We start from the raw sequence: 12,936 nt of genomic DNA on the forward strand, positions 1-12,936 counted from the left end.
GGGCCCAGAGATACCTCTCCGTTTACACGGAGTGACAAATCCCAGTCTCGATCCGCATAAAACAATAGATACTTTCGGAGATACCTGTAGTGCACCTTTATAGTCACCCAGTTACGTTGTGACGTTTGATACACCCAAAGCACTCCTACGGTATCCAGGAGTTACACGCTCTCATGGTCAAAGGAAGAGATACTTGACATTGGCAAAGCTCTAGCAAACGAACTACACGATCTTTGTGCTATGCTCAGGATTGGGTCTTGTCCATCACATCATTCTCCTAATGATGTGATCCCGTTATCAACGACATCCAATGTCCATAGCTAGGAAACCATGACTATCTGTTGATCACAACGAGCTAGTCAACTAGAGGCTCACTAGGGACATATTGTGGTCTATGTATTCACACGTGTATTACGATTTCCGGATAATACAGTTATAGCATGAATAAAAGACAAATATCATGAACAAGGAAATATAATAATAACACTTTTATTATTGCCTCTAGGGCATATTTCCAACAACGCCCTCCTGCCTCATGGGCCCCATGTGCCCCCCTCCACTTATTCTAGTACCCACATACTTCGTCTTCCTCCAGAAAAAATCATCCCGTAGCTCAAACCCGCGTTCTTGTTCATTTTGCTGCAATTTTGGATCTCCTTGCTCAAAGCTCCATTCACAAAACTGCTTTGGGGGATTATTCTTCGGTATGTGACTCCTCCAATGGTCCAATTAGTTTTTGTTCTAGTGCTTTATTTATTGCAAATTTTTGCTGCCGAGGTGACCCTGTTCTTGAGCTTGCATGTCAAATTTATATGGTCCAAAGTAGTTTTAATGCATGATATAGCCTCTAGGCACTTGTGGGAGTAGTTGTTATCAATCTTGTTGAGTTTGATTCACTTTTATTTTGAGTCACTAAAAATTTCAGAAATTTTCAGAGGAAGAAAATGTTGAAGAGATTGTTGAGAGGCTCCTCGAGCCGAAGTTTGAAGGAAAAGCGGAATGAAGAGAATAAAAAGCCCAAGTACAACCTTCCCCGCACCACGGAGGTTCGGCCGTGTGAATGGCCTTGTGATGCATTCTTGAGGGCCACTGGAATATATGAAGACTTTTATTACTTGGCTGAGAATGCAGGCATCACTGACTTCATCCATGATAAGTGTGACCAGTACCTCCTACTCACTAATATTTTTGTGCAAAACTTCCATTTCCGTGCTAGGAGATCGCCACCTTCGGTAGATTTTTATTTATATGATGAGTTTAAGGAGATGTCACTCTATGATTTTTGTGTGGTTTGCAAGTTGCCCTTTGAGGGCAGCGTCGAGGAACCACATCCTAGTGATGTGGAGGAATTTATTGATAAGATTGTTGTAGGGGAAATGAGAAAAGTATTAGATGCAAGAACTACTAGTATACATTTTCCTGTTCTACATTACTATGCAATATTTGCTAGTAGATGTTTAACTGGTCATGGGAACAGTGGGGGCCTTAGTGCTCCTGACCTTGCCATTGTGCCATGCTTTACTTCGCGATAGAACTTTCAGTTTAGGCGTTATGGTTGCTAAACAGTTGAGTCTAAACCGTACAAAGGGCCCCATTTTTGGAGGTATCTTTGCTCCACGTCTTGCTAAATATTTTGAGATACCTATTAGGCATTATGAGAAAGAGGAAAATGTGTTGCCCACTATTTCTTAGACTATAAAGTATGGTAGCACATGACTTTATTGGTAATGATAAGGAAAAGAGACTTATTTATAACTTGGTATTCAGTAAAACTACTTGTCATATTATTATCTTGCCTGCACCTTCTTTGTTTAACATACATTCAGGCACATATCTCATCCTGCCCGATGACGTTTATGCATACTGGGAGCGGACACGGTCCCCAAAGCCTGAGCCAGAGCCATCTCCTGATCCATATCAGGAGTCTATTTATTAGTGGGATCTGCAGGAGCTCGCTAACCAGTGGCACCCCGAGGATCCTCCTCAGTACAGCGGAGAGGACCACTTTGATCCATGGGCAGAGACCAACTTAGGCCAAAAGCCTAAGCTTGCGGGAGTGCGTATTTCTCACCGACATTACATTCATGTTCACACACTCATTCTAGTTGTCGGTGTTCATACTTTTTCATTGTACTATACATGCTAGTTTATTTTCTTTTCTTGCTTTCTTCTTGTGTGTTTGAAAAACTTTGAGAAAAACCAAAAAAAAATAGTTATAGCTTTTAGCTAGTTTCCTTTCCATGCTTGTAGTAGTAGTATTAAATAAAAACCAAAAATATTTCTCGTTCTTCTTTTGCTTGTTGGGAGCTTTCCCGTGTAAATATTTTTTTCTCTTTCTTTGTAATTATTTTCTTTTCTTTGGGGGTCGAGAGGAGAAGACCATGATGAAAATGATGATCTCATGTGCATTATTGTTGTGTCAGGACCCCGACTCGATGTCACATCGATCTAGCCGGTAACACTTCATATCACTTTGCGGCCTCACGCACGGTATTCCCACGGGTGTCGCCTTACCTTTGCCCGGGACCGTTTGCGCCTTTTGGCTCACGTATATGATAGTGTCGCTAGCATCCATATGATAAAGAGCCCGGGCTGACATGACTAGTCGTAAACCCAAAGTGGCACAGACTTACAGGGACAGGCATCCATGACCCAGCTTCGAACGTGTCGGTCATCAGCAAGTGGGTCCGGGCTGTAGCACTGGGCTAGCAGGACTCCGGTAAACCGGGCTGTAGCGGGCTAACAGGACTCCGGTACTCAAAGCGTGACATTTCCCCGAAGGGACAGACACAGGAACAAAGAAGGACACATGCCGGCCAGCCTAAGTGTTCCAGAGCAGTAGCAAGCTACCATGGCTCAGCGGTAACACTAGGAGACATTTCCCGGTAAGAGAGGCTACTAAAGATAAACAACTAGATAGTCAGATCCCACACATACCAAGCATTTCAATCATACACACAATATGCTCGATATGTGCAAATACAACGAAGCATCACAACATGACTCTATGACACAAGTACTTTATTTAAGGCTCAGGGAGCCATACATATCATACACACAGGTACGGGTCTCACGACCCAACATACAAGTCATACAGTCATACAAGCCAACAGCGGAAGTACTTTGTCTGGGTACAGACAACTAGTAAAATAAAAGAGGCTTGAAAGCCTAACTATACTACGTGGTCCATCACAAGCTCAGGGTCACCACCTGGGTCTTTAGCCTACTCGTTGATGTCAACGTCTACATAGAACCCATCAGAAGGGGTTGCAGCGTCTTCTGTAAAAATGTAGATTATAGCAACATGAGTACAAAGGTACTCAGCAAGACTTACATCAGATCCTACATACATGCATAGTATCAAGAAGGGTCGGTGGAGTTATTGCAGCAAGCCAGCTTTGACTCTTGGCTAGACTATCCTACGATACTCCAACTTGAAATAGTTTTGCGCACACGAGTCCACTACTCACCACTTCAATACACTACCGAGGATCCACCTCCGTCTTCCTACGGAAGAGCCATCCTCGGCACTCACACTTATCTTGAGGCTTTTAGTAGTTTCCATTTACTTGTCTATGAACTGTATAGGCAACCAAGTAGTCCTTTACCGCGGACGCGGCTATTCGAATAGATCATGATAACCCTGCAGGGGTGTACTTCTTCATACACGCTCTCACCTCTTACCGTCGTTTACACGACATGTACTCGGCAACCTTCAAGCGGAAGCCCAACGTGGGTGTCGGCCACGACCTACCTAATCACCTAAGCCTCCAGTCCAGGTTTATCGCCTATTCAGGTTCCATCCGCAGGGAGTCCGGCCGAGGTTTCCCATACGGCCCCGAACGATGTGAACAGGGTTCCCGAGATACCTAACGGGTATTCGGTACACCGTGCCACGTACCTACCGCATCACAGCCCACCCCTACGGTCAGCGCTGTCCACGGCCTCCAGTAGGCTACAAACACCAGAAACTACTTGCAACTCCTGGACGGAGAACTAGGGTGAATAAGAAGTCGAGAGGGTCCATTGGTTTCGGGCCCAATGCATGGTAGTAGCTGATTCTTAAATCACACATACAGATCTCAGTGCTTAAGGTCGGCTTCAATGAAACAACCCACCATGTACTCCTACATGGCCTCTCATCGATACCTTTACCAAATCGTGTTCACCACACCACTCTCATTACCGACATAATCATTTCACTCTAGCCCATCACCCAGATGAACCAGACCTGACACGACTCTAAGCATAGCAGGCATAGCAAGGTAGGAACAACACATACATACGGCTCAATCAACTCCTACACATGCTAGTGGGTTTCATCTAGTTACTGTGGCAATGACAGGTCATGCAGAGGAAATGGGTTCAACTACCGTAACACACAGCAGTTTGAATCGCGTTGTCTTAATGCAGTAAAAGAGAGCAGGAGCGAGAACATGGGATTGTATCGATATGATCAAATGGTTGGTTGCTTGCCTGATGGTTCGTTGCACGGATACGGTTCTTCGTTAGGGTAATCACGGTACTCCTCGGGGACAGATCCTGTCGCAAAGGACATCGATACACAAACATCACCAAACAATATGCAACAATATGATGCATGCATGAAACATGGCAATATGAGTGTGTTGGGCTAATGCAACTAAAACCAGAAGGGTTTGAACAAATTTGAATCAAGGATTCAAATTTCAAATTCAAATATGGCCTTTTAAAGTGCCTTTTCTTGTTCTGATTAAAACATCAACTTAACTTGTTTGATCATGCATGGAAATGGTACAGATGGATAGATTGGATTTTTCTGATCATTTTTCATATATAATTTGTCCAATTTGGAGTTACAGAATAAAAGTTATGAATTTTTGAAGTTTAATTAATATTCTGGAATTTCCTGATTTAATTTAAATCCAGAAATTCAATTACAGCGTCAGCCTGACGTCGGTGTGACGTCAGCAGGTCAACTGCGGCTGGCTGAAGTCAAACCTGACGTGTGGGGGCCACACGTCAGTGACAGGGGGGGTTAAACAGATTTAAATTAATTTTAATTACTAATTAGTGGCGCTGGGGCCCACTGTCAGTGTCAGGGGGGTTGACTAACAGTAGTTAGCGCTAACCTAACCATCTGGCCGACAGGGCCCACGCGTCAGTGACCCTGGGGGGTCAAACCCCAGGTCGGTCAAGTCAAACCCCACCGGCGACATGACGCCGGCGAGATCCGAGACGGCGGCGAGAGTGCTTTTTGCCATTCCGGCGACCAAATGGACGGCGGAAGGCATCTACGTGTTGCTGAGGTTGAGCCGCGTCTATTGGTGGTGGTGGTTGGGCTCGGGGTGGCCGGAGTTGACGGCGGCGAGCTCGGCTGCGGCGGCCGGAGTTCGGGTGCGGTCGGGATCAGTGTTGCAGGGGGTTTAGGGAGGCGTTGGTGCGTTCTACGTGCTCCTGGTGATGTGTGGAGCACGATGGTGTGCTCGGTTGGGCGCTACGGCGACCGTGGCCACGCGGCGACATCGCCGGCGGCGTGGAGCTCTCGGTCGAGGTGGAGCTAGGGCCTAGAGGTCGGGAGAGACCAGGGAAGAAGGGGGAAACGCTCCGGGGGCTCACCGCGGTTGCAGTGGGCGTCGAAGCGGGCTCGGGGACGCGCCGGAGACGACGAATTTGACGGCGACGGTGGTCGGAGTCCGAAGAGGGGAACGGCGACGTGGCGGCGATGCAGGGCTTCCGGGGAGCTGTGGAGCGGTGGGGAGGAAGAGGGAGTTGTGGCGGAGCTTCTGAGCTAGTCGGGGGAGCGAGGGGTGGTCGGAGACGACTGCTACGGCGAACGGTGGCGACGGTGGTGTTCGGCCGTGTGAGAGAGAGAGCGAGGGAGAGGAAGGAGAGAGCCGGGGAGAGTGAGAGAGAGCAGGGGGGATCGGGACGGGCTGCGGGCGTCGTCCACGCGGCCAGGAGGGCGTCGGCAAGCAGGAGGTGGCCGCGCGGCCGCGCGCGCGCGAGCACGCAGCAGCTTCGGGGCGAGGGGAGGAAGACGACGGGGAGCTACAGTGCTGGGCTGGGTCGGTTGCTGGCTGGGCCGACCAGCTGGCTGGGCCGCACAGGTAAGTCTTCCCCTTTCTTTTCTGTTTTCTGTTTTATTTAATATATCTGCAACTTTGTTGAATTTAATAAAATACCTAGGCAACTTCAAAAATCACCAAACTATTTCTGGCCCATAGTTGGATTATTTCCAACATGAAACATTTTAGTTTGGAGATATTTGAGCATTTAAATATTTTATATTATTTTAAATGCCCAAATTCAAATATTTATGATTTAATTCAAAACCCTAGGATGGCCTAGGAAAATGTGCACCATTTTTGGCAGAGGTTCTGAACCAAGACAAAAATGATGGGCATTTTAGAAGGGCATTTCAGGTTCATTGAAAAATTATTTTAGTAACCCTGGTTGGTTTCAGAGGGGACTGGGGGTTCTGTCATCCCCATTTCAAGTTTCTGATGAATGAGTAAACATGATGCAACACTCTAATGCATGACTAGCTAGGGTGTGACAACTCACCCCCACTCAAAAGAATCTCGTCCCGAGATTTGGGTTCCTCCGAGAAGAAGGCGGGATACTCGAGTCGAAGACGATCCTCCCTTTCCCAAGTTGCTTCATCTTCAGAATGGTGCGACCATTGAACTTTGAGAAACTTGATGTTATGACGTCGGGTGGTACGCTCGGCCTGATCGAGGATACGAATGGGGTACTCTCGATATGTAAGATCATCTTGGAGATCAAGCGTTTCGTGGTCCACTTCACGGATAGGATCCGAGAAGCAACGCCTGAGTTGTGAAACGTGGAAGACATCGTGAACTCTGGAGAGGTGCGGAGGTAGTTCCAACTGGTAGGCAACTTCTCCTCGTTTGGTAAGAATGCGAAAAGGTCCAATGTAACGAGGAGCCAATTTGCCTTTGATACCGAAACGATGGGTTCCCTTCAGAGGGGTGACCCGAAGGTAAGCCTTCTCGTCAACCTCGAAAGTCATAGCCTTATGTTTTCGGTCATATTGACTCTTTTGACGGGATTGGGCTGCTTTCAACTTTTCACGAACGATACGGACTTGATCTTCCGCTTCCTGAATCATGTCCGGGCCAAAGAATTGTCTTTCCCCGGTCTCTGACCAGTTAAGGGGTGTTCGACATCGTCGTCCATAGAGAACTTCAAAAGGGGCTTTACCCAAGCTAGATTGATAGCTGTTGTTGTAAGCGAATTCGGCAAATGGAAGGCACTTCTCCCAGTCCATTCCGAAAGAGATAACGGAGGCTCGAAGCATGTCTTCTAGAATTTGGTTGACGCGTTCCACTTGACCACTTGACTGAGGGTGGAAAGCGGTGCTAAAGAAAAGACGGGTTCCCATAGCATTTTGGAAGCTTTCCCAAAATCGAGAGGTGAAAAGACTTCCTCGATCCGAATTGATTTCCAAAGGGACACCATGGAGGGACACTATCCGGGAGATGTATAAGTCTGCCAGTTGACTAGCGGTTATACTCTCACGAACAGGTAAGAAATGAGCTACTTTGGAAAGACGATCGACCACGACGAAAATAGCATTATTCCCTCTTTTGGTTCTGGGAAAGCCGGTAATGAAATCCATACCAATTTTATCCCATTTCCATTCAGGAATAGCTAAGGGTTGAAGGGTGCCAGCAGGCCGTTGATGCTCTGCTTTTACACGACGACAGACGTCGCAATTTGCAATATACTGAGCAATTTCTCTCTTCATCCTAGTCCACCAGAACCTCTGGCGTAGGTCCTGATACATCTTAGTACTACCGGGATGAATGGTGAGAGGAGACTCATGAGCTTCCTTAAGGATTAATCGCCTTAGGTTGCGCACCTTGGGAACCACTAGTCGATCCCCGAAGTATACGACTCCTTGATCATTAACGGAGAAACAACTCGCAATTCCTTTCTGAATGTTTCTCTTGATGCGGGAGATTCCCGGATCTACCTTCTGTGCTTTGATAATTTGATCCGTAAGGGTAGGTTTTGCCACCAAGGTGGAGAGAAAACCTTGAGGTACAATGTGAAGGTTAAGCTTCCGAAATTCCTCATGGAGAAGCGGTTGACTTTGTTGTAACATCAGGTTGTTACAATAAGATTTACGACTTAGCGCATCAGCCATGACGTTGGCTTTCCCTGGGGTATAGGTTATTCCTAAGTCGAAGTCTGTGATCAACTCAACCCAACGTCTCTGCCTGAGATTCAAATCCGGTTGGGTGAAGATGTACTTCAGACTTTGGTGATCAGTGAATATTTCGCAACGATTACCGAGGAGGTAATGTCGCCAGGTCTTAAGTGCATAGACTACGGCTGCAAGCTCTAGATCATGAGTAGGATAATTCTCCTCATGTGGGTGCAATTGCCGTGAAGCGTAAGCAATTACGTGTCGATCTTGCATGAGAATGCAACCTAGTCCTTGTCGCGAGGCGTCGCAGTAGATAACAAAGTCTTTGGAGAAGTCTGGCGGTACCAGTACAGGAGCAGAGGTCAGGCGTCTTTTCAGTTCCTGAAAGCTGTGCTCACATTGTGGAGTCCATTCGAACTTCTTATCTTTCTTGAGGAGTTCGGTTAGAGGTTTAGCAACTTTGGAGAAGTTCTCGACAAAGCGACGGCAATAGCTCGCTAAGCCTAGAAAACTCCGAACTTGCTTGACCGATTCGGGTGGAGTCCAATCAAGGACGGCTTGAACTCGCTCAGGGTTAACAGCAATACCTTTACCAGATATTACATGACCCAGATAGGTCACTTCTGACAACCAGAATTCACATTTTGAAAATTTGGCATAAAGGCGATGCTCTCGAAGTTTCTTCAACACTAGCCTTAGATGTTCGGCATGTTCTTCCTTGTTCTTGGAGTAGATGAGTATATCATCGAGATAAACTACGACGAATTTATCCAAATACTCCATGAAGATTGAGTTCATTAACCGAGAAAAGGTGGCTGGAGCGTTGGTTAAACCGAAGGACATGACGGTGTACTCGTATTGGCCATAACGAGTAACAAAGGCCGTTTTAGGAATGTCCCCGTTTCTGATTTTGATTTGATGGTAGCCCAACCTCAAATCCATCTTGGAGAAGACTGAGGATCCAGCGAGCTGATCATACAGGTCGTTGATCCTGGGAAGCGGGTATTTGTTCTTGATTGTGACCAAATTGACAGGTCGGTAATCTACAACCATTCGGTCCGTACCATCCTTCTTCTTGACGAATAGGACGGGGCAAGCCCACGGAGATGAACTAGGGCGGATGAAACCCTTTTTCAAGGATTCATCGAGTTGCTTCTTAAGCTCGGCTAGTTCTAGGGGTGCCATCTTATAAGGTCTTCTAGCAATCGGAACGGTTCCTGGAATGAGGTCTATTACGAACTCAACATCCCTGTCAGGTGGAACACCTGGCAATTCCTCTGGAAAGACATCTGGGAAGTCACAGACTACCGGCACGTCCTCAAGGTCTGGCAAAGGGCTGGCGTTAAGAGAATATAATTGTCGCTTGGCTATTCGGGTCAAGACATTGACTATCTTTCCCGAAGGATGGGTGAGTTGAACAGTCCTAGAGAAGCAATCAATTTTGGCTTGATGAGCTGACATCCAGTCCATACCCAAAATGATATTAATATCTGAAGATTTAAGGGCTATCAAAGATGCAAGGAAAACAAGTCTGTCGACTTGGATCTCATTTCCATGGCTTACTCTAGAAGTTTGCCATTTGGATCCCGGAGTTTGAATTACCATAGAGGATGGCAAGTCACAGAATGCAACGTTATGCAAACGAGCATAATTTTCAGATATAAAAGAATGAGAGGCTCCTGTATCAAAAAGAACAGATGCCGGGTGGCAATTAACAAGAAGCGTACCGAGAACGACGTTGGGGTCCTCTTGAGCTTCTTCGGCAGAGATACAGTTGACATGGCCACGTGAAGCGGTGACCGGTTTAGCGTGGAATACTTTCCCTGTCGGCTTGCCACGGCCAACAGCTTTAGCAGATTGATTGGGGTTGGTCTGGGGGCATTCACGCATATAGTGACCAGATTCCCCACACTTGAAACAAGTCACGGAACTGGTACGTGGAGGAGCATTATTGGTTGGACCCCCATAGGGCTTGGCCGGTGCAGACTGTTGAACAGGGCGAGGCGCCTGGAAAGATGGCCTCGGTGTGAACCTGGGTGGCAGGGCGGTGTTGGGTACCCACACGCGGCGCTTCTGAGGACCAGCACCGGATGAGGAACCCATGTCACGTCCATGCTTGCGTGTTGCGTCATAGTCAGTCTGACCAGTTTCAGCACTGATGGCTTTGTTGACAAGTTTCGAAAAAGATGTGCACTCATGCAGACGGAGGTCGCGGCGAAGCTCAGGACTAAGGCCCTTACGGAACCTTGCTTGCTTCTTGGCGTCAGTAGACACTTCCTCAGTTGCATATCGGGCGAGATTACCAAACTCTCTGCTATAGACATCCACAGAGAGTCGGCCTTGGGTGAAGTTGCAGAATTCCTCACGTTTACGGTCCATGAGACCCTCCGGAATGTGATGTTCACGGAAAGCCTCGCTGAACTCAGCCCAAGTAGTGACATGGCCCGCTGGGCGCATAGCTCCATAATTCTCCCACCATAGACTGGCGGGGCCTTCAAGATGATATGCGGCAAAGGTGACCTTGTCAGCCTCCGCTACCAGCGCGGAACGCAGCTTGTGAGAGATACTGCGAAGCCAGTCATCAGCGTCGAGAGGCTCGACGGAGTGGTGGAACGTGGGTGGATGTAATTTGATAAAATCACTGAGTGACACCACGTTAGCCCTCTGATGGTGTGCTGTATTCTGTTCAATACGTTCCAACAAACGGTTTGTCTCCCGCTTGTTTCTCTCAGCTTCCATCATCACCTCGGCTAGTGAAGGAGGATGAGGCAGATTTTCATTCCTGGCTTCACTGCCTTCGGCCTGCTCTTGGGAAGCAGGGTTGGCGCGCGTGTTGACCATCCTAGGTAAACAAGACAATGATTTAGTCAGAATGATAAAATTCCGACATAGGATACATAAGGTAAGGAATAACTCGGAATGCAAGATGATCATCCGTATGACATGGTAGATACAGAAACTGCTTCTTTATTCCATCGTCATACACACCATACAAGGTTTAGTACAAGACCAAACAAAGTACTATTACGGTGAGAAAAGGATTACATCTCATCGGAGGCATTCCAAGCTCCTATACATTATTTTTCTACATCTCCGGAAGGAGTACAAACTAGGTCATATCCCACGAGTCACGCGGAATGATAGACGACACAGCTCGTGCGAACTAGGGATACTATCACTAACTCAGACCGATCCGTAGTAGTCCTCGTAGAAGTCACCTCCATAGCCTGGAAGCTCAACATGTTCATCCGGAAACAGACGATCTCGCGGAGCTTGTGGACCATAGGGGCTAGGATGAGGCCTTGGACCAACAAACGGTGGCCTGCGGGGACCGCGAGGTGGGGTGATGCCTCCTACATCACGCCAAACCATCACGTCTGGCAGAGCAGATCTCACAGGATAGAGATCGCGCATATCTGAATATCCAGCTTGCACCGCCGGTGCGAACCGAGTCAAAGTGGCCCAGTGGTCAGCACGGGTATTGAAGAGCTCTAACCTTAAGGCCCGATTTTCACGGTCCTTATCCTCGAGCATCTCAGCAGTGGTGCGAGTCCGTGAATCCTCCTGAGTGGAGTCAGCATAGATAGCCTGGAGATACCCTTGTGCTCCCGGAAGTGATCCTGGCATATACCGGAAATCAGAGTCCCGAAATAAACCAGATCTGACTCGCATAATGGTCATCATGGAGTAGGCGGCATCCTGCACAGCCATCTCAATAGTAACCCCGAGTCCATAGGAGCAGTGAAGAGGCTCAGTGGATCCAGGATAAGATGGAAATATCCTGACAGTGCAGAGATACTGGCTTTGATTGAAGTCCCGGAATTGCTCTTCGACCGTGTACTCGGGATACCAGCGATATCCAGCCTCAGTCATTACCCTGACCAACTTAGCAGTATGGCCGGGTACATCTAGGCATCGAGTCAGGCGAACCACTTGATTGAGGTCGCGAGTGGCCATCTGAAAGCACAGTTATAATGCAAAGGCATTAGAATTTCTAGCAAAATTTCGGCAGCATAACAGCTGTAAATGCTCAAAAAGGATTTTGAGACATTTGACAAAGGATTTCGTACACACTCAACATCATCATATCAAAGTTCTGAAACCATGTTGGCAACACAATGTGGTAGTAGAACTGAACTAGGCTTGTATCCATCAAACTTATAAGGTACTACTGATTAGTAACTCGTGATCCTGATAGAGAGAGCAGATCCTAATTCCTTAACCCCCGGTGGAAGAATGGACTGACTCAGATCAGAAAGTCATAAGGTATAAGGAGTAAAAAGAGCCTTACGTTCCAACCCACAAACAATTCCCCTACATATAACTAAAGAATTTCTAGACTCAACATCGACCAGTTTGGCTTGGAGAACCTACAGGCAGTCCGGCTCTGATGCCAACGCTGTCAGGACCCCGACTCGATGTCACATCGATCTAGCCGGTAACACTTCATATCACTTTGCGGCCTCACGCACGGTATTCCCACGGGTGTCGCCTTACCTTTGCCCGGGACCGTTTGCGCCTTTTGGCTCACGTATATGATAGTGTCGCTAGCATCCATATGATAAAGAGCCCGGGCTGACATGACTAGTCGTAAACCCAAAGTGGCACAGACTTACAGGGACAGGCATCCATGACCCAGCTTCGAACGTGTCGGTCATCAGCAAGTGGGTCCGGGCTGTAGCACTGGGCTAGCAGGACTCCGGTAAACCGGGCTGTAGCGGGCTAACAGGACTCCGGTACTCAAAGCGTGACATTTCCCCGAAGGGACAGACACAGGA

This window comes from Triticum aestivum, chromosome 5B (genome assembly GCF_018294505.1).
Source record: "Triticum aestivum cultivar Chinese Spring chromosome 5B, IWGSC CS RefSeq v2.1, whole genome shotgun sequence".
Lineage (NCBI taxonomy): Eukaryota > Viridiplantae > Streptophyta > Magnoliopsida > Poales > Poaceae > Triticum > Triticum aestivum.